The sequence below is a fragment of the Ipomoea nil genome, unplaced genomic scaffold (genome assembly GCF_001879475.1).
Source record: "Ipomoea nil cultivar Tokyo-kokei standard unplaced genomic scaffold, Asagao_1.1 scaffold1250, whole genome shotgun sequence".
Classification (NCBI taxonomy): Eukaryota; Viridiplantae; Streptophyta; class Magnoliopsida; order Solanales; family Convolvulaceae; genus Ipomoea; species Ipomoea nil.
The window spans coordinates 2,584,887-2,594,269 of NW_017617678.1; positions in this window are offsets into that span (position 1 = coordinate 2,584,887).

The following is a 9,383-nucleotide window of genomic DNA, read 5'->3' on the forward strand; positions in this document are numbered from 1 at the left end:
TGGTCATTTTCATTCACCTCGTATTCGAAGTACATATCTCCATAATCTACTTTCTTTTCAAGGTAGTTGGATACTACCATTTCTGCATCTCTCCCTTTCATGTAAGCCAAAATCTCTCTCTTGTAGTTCTTGAAATCTTGATGCGTAGCACCCACATTCTCGACTCTACCCACCATTTTTGCATAGAGGTTAAAACTCTTACTTGGCCCGATGTTAGCTTTTGCATATTTTGCTATGAAATGCTGATGCCCAATGTCTAATTTCCTATTAACTCTCATGAATGGTTTGAAACTATCCTCGCACAAACAATGCGTGTGTCTTTTTTCGAATGCCACCATTTCATAATTCCCTCCACTGTCTATTTTGAATATGATGTTAGTTATGCAGCCAACTCTGTTAGAGGTACGTCAGCGTTTGGGTTGCTTTGTTGTTTCACATGCCACTATTTCTGTATTCGTAGTCTCCTTATAACCTTGCTGCAAGCAAACCAAATACTTTTTCAAGATTGCACCGTGTTTGTTCTTTTTATCTGTACTGCGTTGCACATCAAATCCAACGATTGAAGCGTACTTTATGTAGAACACAATTCCGTCTTGTAATTTATCAAATACCTGTCCAACAACTTGTTTGAGGCATGGGTCACATTCTTTTAACCAGTACTTTGTACTACCATGGAATACATCCATAACACAATTCTGTCCATCATCATTTTCGTTACTAGGTCATGCATCTTTGAGAGATTAACGCAAAAACTACCATATCTCATCAATAAGCATTTTGAAACATTTGTATAGCACACACTGATTAGACTAACACACACGCCATCAGTAATTCGTGCACAAACATACGCAGTAAATTCAAAAAAGAAAAACAAAACAAAAACAAAAACGAAATGCACAATGCGATATGTACTATGCACTTTTTATCTACTCGGAAATGCAAACATGTACACAAAAATCATTTTCATGTAGTTGGGTTTTGTTCGGTACGTATTTCCAATAAATTGCACACCCCTAAAAGAAAACAACCCACGCACACGCCCGGACCAAGCTACGCACACACCGAATCACAAATATTTTTATAAAAAAAAAAAACACAACATGGGGAAAAGTTTCTGAGCCTAAAATTTGCACACAAAATACCACACCAATGCACACGCATACCTAAAACGTGGCCACACCTACGTAGTAAATTAAAAAATAAAAAAACGACAATCACAATACTATAGCTACTATGCACTTATTATCCATTCGAAATTCAAACGCCAATACCAAAATCAGATTCATACATTGTTGTAAAAATCGCCTAGGTAGTGCCTAAGCGCTCCTAGGCCGTTCTACTTTCACTATTAGGAGCCCAAAAATTTGTCAGGCGCCTAGGCGGCGAAATCGACATAGGCGGCCAACTCGGCCGAGTCGGTCGATTTCGTCCGATGTCGTCTGGTCCAGCCGTACGTTGACTAGTTTGATACTTTGAATCTTTGGATGATTGAAGTATTTGAGCAGTGTTATCTAGGCGTCGCCACCGAAAGCGAAATGTGTTCGCCTCGCCTAAGTGCAGAATAAACCCAAAACTCCACGAAACATACATGAGCAGAACCTACACACGAAGGCGAGTTGACCGGTGTAATTTATAGCCGGAGAAGTCGCCGGAATCTGCCTCACGTGCCGGCGCATGGCGTCGGAGCAGCGACGCGTGTAGGAGCGTGGTGGCGAGATTTGAGCTCCAGTGTCGTCCTCCTGTTCCGAGCAAAGCCCACTACCTCACTCTGGCAATTGGTGGCATCTCGCGTAGAAAGTCCGTCTTGATAACTATGTATTTGAGTATTTTTATTTTTTAATATTGTTTTGATGTTATGACTTATGAATTATCATTATTTCATTTATTTGGATGTGTTATTTGATTGAATGTTGAAAACAACCTCATTAAAATTGTAAAACTGCAAGTCTGCCACTATTTTTTTGGCGCCTGCCTAGGCGCTAGGGTTGTCCGGGCGCCCGATGTAACACCCCCAAATTCTAAGTATAGAAAACCCAAAGAAAATGCGAAAGCGAATTCAAAACATTAAACTCAAGGGGGTGTTATGCCACGCTTATGTTACTCTAAACCCAAACGCACAGGCTTACAAGGTTCTATCTACAAATTCAAATACAAGGTTTAATACAACTAACTATGAAAAGATCAAAAGGTTTATCTAATACAAAGGATAAATCTAAACCATTCGAACTAGATAGCGCTCTCTTGGGAAACATCTCTAAGCTAACCTGAAATCATTTTTAGAAAAATTAGCGAAAAATGCTAAGCAAAACCACTCCACCACACACCTCTACAAGACACCTTGCGGGTGTCCCTCACAGGCATCTCATGCCCGCGAGACATGCCCGCAAAACCAAATCCGGAGCAAAGACAATACACATCAGAAACGAGATCAATGAAGCAGTATCTCAAATACATCAACAACAGAGGCCAAAACACATCAAGAACTCTACTCCCACAACACTAGAATATAAACAAGGCATGAGGAATCAAAGATAGACATCATAACTCAAGAATAACAGCAACAATACACAAGAACAAGGCTCATATCAAGAGATAACATCAAGAATATACTCAGGAATTTCCAAGAACATCAAGAACATTTATATAAGTTGGAAATAGGTTTTGATGGACATGGGGTTTACCTTTTAAGCTTAGCAACCAATCTTCAAACACAAAGCATCAAACTAGCAACTTATCTCCATCTTGAACTTCTAAGAATCCCAAAACCCCAATGTAGGAAGATTAAGAAAATGAAGTAAAGACTATGAAATGAGAAGGAAAAAATGCAAGATGAAAGATGATCTTACTTTGTTTTGTTGGAAAGATACATAAAAGAGTAATCTTGGTGGAGTTTTGCTGGTAGAAGATGAAGGCTATTTTTTTGTATTTGGAGGGGAAAATTGGCGTGGAAGAGTAGTATGGTAGGGTAGGGAGGAAGACAAAGTGTAAGGATAATATTTGTAGGGATAGCTAGGACAAAACATTAGATACAATATGGTGTATATATTAGGTTAAAGATATAGTTATAAGATTGGGTTATTCTTTGTAATACATGGGCTATTTAATTCATATTATATGCATGGGCCAATACTACACAAATTGGGCTAGAAGATATACATATTATAAATAGAATTAATGCTATTTATAGGGATAATATTTGTAGGGATAGCTAGGATAAAACATTAGATACAATATGGTGTATATATTAGGTTAAAGATATAGTTATAAGATTGGGTTATTCTTTGTAATACATGGGCTATTTAATTCATATTATATGCATGGGCCAATACTACACAAATTGGGCTAGAAGATATACATATTATAAATAGAATTAATGCTAAGGTCCAAAGCTATTTTAATCTTAGGAAATTGGGCCTTAAATAAATTCATAGAAATTAGGGATTTAGTTACACTAGAAGAATTGGGCTAATTTGAAAGACTAAATCCCTTACAAAATTACTTAGGAACAATAATTATAGAATATTAAATACGGGGTGTAACACCTAGCGCCTACTGCAACCATGGATTCATATAGTTGCACATGGAATTGCACATGGAATTGTACACTATTGCACACAGTAGTGTACATAGTTGCATACAAAAGTGCACACTTTTGCACACAGTAGTTTACGTAGTTACACACAAAAGTGAACACTGTCGCATATGGAAGAACCACGCACACACCTGCTTCTTGTACTATGTCATTAAAAAAACAAAAATCCTAGCAATTAAAAAAACACATAAAATCTTAGTCATCCATAAATCAAATATCAATGGATAACTCCTACATTAATTACTCTCAAAACCCATGTTCTAGTTATTTTGTGTGCACTTCTCTATTTGTCTGTGTGCAACTACCTATTTGAGAGTGACCCCCTACTTGTTATTGAAGATTTGAGGAGTATCTAGTACTCAATTATCAATTAGCTTATAGTATGGTGTTGATTGTTCGTGTGCAATCATGTTCTACTATATGCGTGTCTCCTTGTGGGGTTCTGTGCAATTCTCTTTTTCCACTTGTGCAACTATTAATGTTTTGTTTTCTTAATGTCTGCTCTACTTGTGTTCAGGCACCAAGGCCCGGTAAACACAACCCATTCAATCGGCACAGCCTAATAGCGAGCAAGAATTGGATACAGCTGTATATGACCCACGAATAGGATGCTGGCTTTCTGTTGGGAAAATCCCACTTCCTCCAAAATATTTGATGAATAAACCACCCAAGAATATGGCAAACCCACAGCAACGATCTCCTCTTCTCGCTGCCGACGGAGAACAACCCAAAAAAATTCCTTTTCTTTTGCTTAACCTATTCTGCCGAAAACAAAAAAGAGAATAAAACAAAAAGGAACCTTTTTCTTTTAATGCTCTCAATGCCGCACTGCTGCCAAGAACATATATAAAATATATATATGTTGAAGATTGAAGAATGAATAAAAAGGAAATTTTGTTTCCTTATTCCTGTTGCCGCCTCATCATAATCCCTAATTCATCCAATATTCCTAATTAAATATTATTATATTATATAAATATAATAATAATAATTAGGGCTCAATATGAGAGGAAGTCCAACAAAAATATAGTGGATACAAATTGGCTTGGTCCAAACATGAGCTATTTACCACATAGGAGGGAAGCCCAACCCAACAAATCTCCCCCTCCCGACTATGTGGAAGATATCGCCATCCCGGCGATAGAGCAACAATCCTCAAACTTCCCTCTCGGCAATGCTTTAGTCATCATGTCAGACCCATTATCATCGGTATGAATCTTTTCAAGTTCAAGCATCTTGCACTCTAAGATATCTCTAATCCAATGATATCTCGTGTCAATATGTTTTGACCTATAATGGAACGTTGAGTTCTTTGCAAGATGAACTGCACTTTGACTATCACAATAGAGCACATACCTGTCTTGAACAAACCCGAGCTCCTGAATAAACTTCTTCATCCATAGCATTTCTTTACTGGCCTCAACAGATGCTATGAACTCAGCTTCAGTGGTAGACAAAGCAATACACACTACAAAAAAATACAAGAATAGCGACAGACGAATTCCGTCGCTAAATAGTGAAAATCCGTCGCTAAAGTTTTTAGCGACGGAATCCGTCCATCACAAAAACCCGCCTCGCTAAAACTTAGCGACACAATTTTTTTCCGTCGCTAAGTCTAGCGACAGACATTTCCGTTGCTAGCCAAAATAGATCCGTCGCTAAATTCCTTGCGACGATGGATCCGGAGACGACATTTGCGAGTGAATAACAACGGAATAGTCCGTCACCATAATTAGCGACGGAATTTCCGTCGCTAAAGCAACAACAAATCCGTCGTTAAATTACTACTACTATGCTCCGATGACGAGATTTACAACGACTTAGCTACGGATTTTTCCGTCGCTATATTTAGCAACGGACATGATCGTCGCTACCGTCCGTCGTTAATTTAACGACAAATTATCCGTCGCTATTCTTTTATTATTATTTGAATTGAATGTGATTTAACTACAACTTCGTGACAGAAATATCCGTCGCTAAATTTAACTACAGATTTTTCGGTTGCTATTTCATTACATTACTACCATATTTGTCCGTCCCTAAATTTTGAAAATTAATAAAACAATTGTACCCGCTAATTAATATCAGAAACATGCATTAAGCCTATAGTACAGTACTTGAATAATATAATTATAAAGTATACTATATTAAAAAGCATTCAAAGTGAATAACAACAACAAAAGTATTGTAGTATAATGTTACATCATTAGAACCAGTACCAAATATATTAATAAACATAATCTAATCATCTCCTAAGGTTTCACCATTTGAATTAACCGAATGTTGAGCTTGAGTACTTGGATTGGATAACATGCCGTTGCGACGCAACTCATCCATCAAACTTGCAATTTGAGCTTGCATTTGAGCCTGGACATAAACATGATAGTATATTAGACACAATTTCTAAAGAATGAGTTTTCAATTTGGACACAACTTAGTCTGGACATAAACATCATAAAAGTTGTACTCAGTTCATCTAAAATGATACATCATATTTAGCATATTAAACCCCAAATTTATTGATTTCCCACAATAAACAATTCCCTTGAATGTACATCATATCACCTTCAAGATGTGCAATGCAACATTTTCATAGCCATGAAATCAAACAAGAAACAAACTTTTAATAATATACATAATCTGATTCTTTTTTAATGTAGCAGGTTGAAGGAAAGAGACAATTATATGATGGATTGGAGGATATAATTGCTGCATGTGAAAGCTAAAAACAATGAGCTTAAGATACATAATTATAGCTACACAATCTCATAATATTTCAGCATTACAAGAATAGTATAAACATCTATACTTCCTAGCAAACTTAACTGTTAAAAGTGCAAGAGATTGGTAGAAAGAATAAAAGGACAAAGTCAAATAAAGTATTATTATAATAATAATTATTATTAGTATTTTTGTTGTTGCAAAATAGACTACATTTCTTCATTAACCCTCTCCACCAAACATGAAAGTTCTAAGGTCAGATTGGCCCTCAACTGAGGAAGAAAAAAGTTTGGTAATGATTACATAAGACCTACATTCTTCTAGGTAACACATTCTCTGAGACTTCAAAAATTAGTGCAAAGCATTTAGGTAATGCATTAACATTCTTTGGTGTCAGTTCAATGCTCAGTTGTAATTTTGAACCTACCAAATCTGTTACCAATATTGCTCAGGAAGCTCAACATCAACATTGAAAGCATACTAATCAAATTTAGGTGAGAATCAAATAAATTTGAGGTACATATCATGCAGAGAGTAAGCCTGAAAATCCACTAAGTACATCGCTATACAGAAATAGAGGTTGAAAATTAACCAGGCTAGTTAACTGTCAAGAGGCCTGCCTCACTATTTTTTTCCCCACTATTATTTTTGGAAAAAGATACATGTCCCCTTTCTTATAATTGAATAAGGAATCTACAGCAGGGGTTAACGATCAATTTTATTAACTATGTTTCATTTATGATCCCCTCTAGAATGGCAGCATAAAAATTTTAATACCATATAAAGGGTTTTTTTTACATATATGTTAGTATGTTACCCGTCCTAGACAATAATCAGAAGATTTTGAAGCCTAGATAAACATGAAAAACTACTTTTCCAAATGAGTTTGAGTTAGCTCATGTCAGAAACATACAGCTATGTCAAAAACCAAATATATGTAACACAATTAAAATAATATATGTAACCAATAACTGAAAGCTTGGCATTCCCTCAGTAACATCTGGACCTTAATGTTCATGTGTGAAAATGAGAAATTCAATACCTTGTATACCATCAATAAACACCATACAAATGTTCATGCAAGATGATATCATGATACATAATCTATGCACAGTAGCAAAATAAACACCTCAGTTAACAAGATGATATCATGATACATAAGATGTCCTTGAGACCATAGCACTCATCTCCATTCCAAGTCCAACAAGAATTAGTTCTATAGGATCCACAGATTATTTGTAAATGTAAGGAAAAGAACCATATACTAAGCAGTAAATAAATACACAAGTAAATGCCTTGAAAATATTTCTGATAACACATGAATAGCCCATCAAAACTCTGGGAACTGATCTCTCACACTCTTTTGAACAAATATACAAAATCTATTCCATTGTAAAAAATGTGCAAATAAAGATAAAATCATACAGGAAAGCGTGGTAGAAGTGTAGAACGTATATGCTTTAGGTAGCAAACTTGCAATCTGACTCTGAATTGAATAAACGAGCAAGTAATTTAAATGCTGCAGAATTTTCCTACAGTCGATACTAGAAGAATAAATGCTGCAGAATTTTCGTTCATATAGAGTTATTATTGCTTTCACGATTCTTGTAGAACTCCATTTCTGTGTTTCAATGGCTTACAGGAAACTAGAAATCAGTACTCTTTAATTACTGCTTCAGTGTTGATGTGCGTTTAGAAATTGGTGAGCAAAAGGGTGTAAATTTGTTGTTCTCTCGAGATTGGGGTTTACCTGGACCAATGGAACGCCGGAGACTGCCTTCTGCCGGAGATAGGAGAACGCCGGAGAAGCTCCACACCCGGTACGGAGGGAGAAGACAGAACCGCCGGAGATGCTCCACACCCAGCGAGCGGTCAGCGGTGGGAGGCAGTGAGCGGTTGGCGGTCGGAGGCAGCGAGCGGTCGGCGGTGAGAGGCAGCGAGCGGTCGGAGGAAACTAACGGCAATGGGCGGTAGAGTAGGGCTCTGAGCCGTGAATTTGTTAGCAAGGTAGCTAGGGCTTTGGGGTAAGATAATTACATTACATATGTTAAAATCTTAGTAAATACCCTTACAGCACGTTTGGTTCACGGAATGAATTTTGAGGTAATAGGAATGCTATTCCATAAGGAATGGAATAGGCAAGGAATAGAATAGGAATTGTATTCTATTGTTTGGTTCGCGGAAGGAATAGACTTTATGAATTATATTACAGTGTTTGGTTGATTTAATGAATAGAAATGAAATATGTTTTAAAAGACATAAATACCTTTATAAAAATATGTGATGGTGGAGATGGTGGTGGTGGCGGTGGCGGTGGTGGTGATGGTGGTGGTGGTGGTGGCGGTGGTGGTGGTGGTGCTGGGGTGGTAGTGGTGGCGGTGGCGGTGGCAGTGGTGGGGGCGACGATGGTGGTGGTGACGGTGACGATTGACGATGAAGGTTGTGGCAGTGGTGGTGGGGGCGGCGACGGTTGTGGCGGTGGTGGTGGCGGTGGTGCTGCTAGGTGGTGGTGGCGGCGACGGCGATGGTGGTGGCGGTGGTGGTAGTGGTGGTGCTGGGGTGGCAGTGGTGGTGGTGACGGTGGCAGTGGTGGAGGCGACGGTGGTGGTGGTGACGGTGATGGTTGACGATGACGGTTGTGGCAGTGGTGGTGGGGGCAACGACGGTTGTGGCGGTGGTGGCGGTGGTGCTGCTGGGTGGTGGTTCTGGTGGCGGTGGTGGTGGTGGCGGCAGCGGCGATGGTGGTGGCGGTGATGGTGGTGGTGGCGGTGGTGCTGCTGGGTGGTGGTTCTGGTGGCGGTGGTGGTGGTGGCGGCAGCGGCGATGGTGGTGGCGGTGGTAGTGATGGTGGTGGTGGCAGTGGTAGTGGTGGTGGTGGCGGTGGCAGTGATGGGGGCGGCGATGGTGGTGTTGGTGGTGGCGGCGACGACGACGGTGGTGAAATAGGATAAATTTATATATAGGATAATAAAATTAGGTTAAAGAAAGGGGTAAAAAAGAAAATAGATTCTAAAATCTATTCCTGAGCATTCAGTAATAGGCTAATACCAGGGGGGCCCTAGTAATAGCT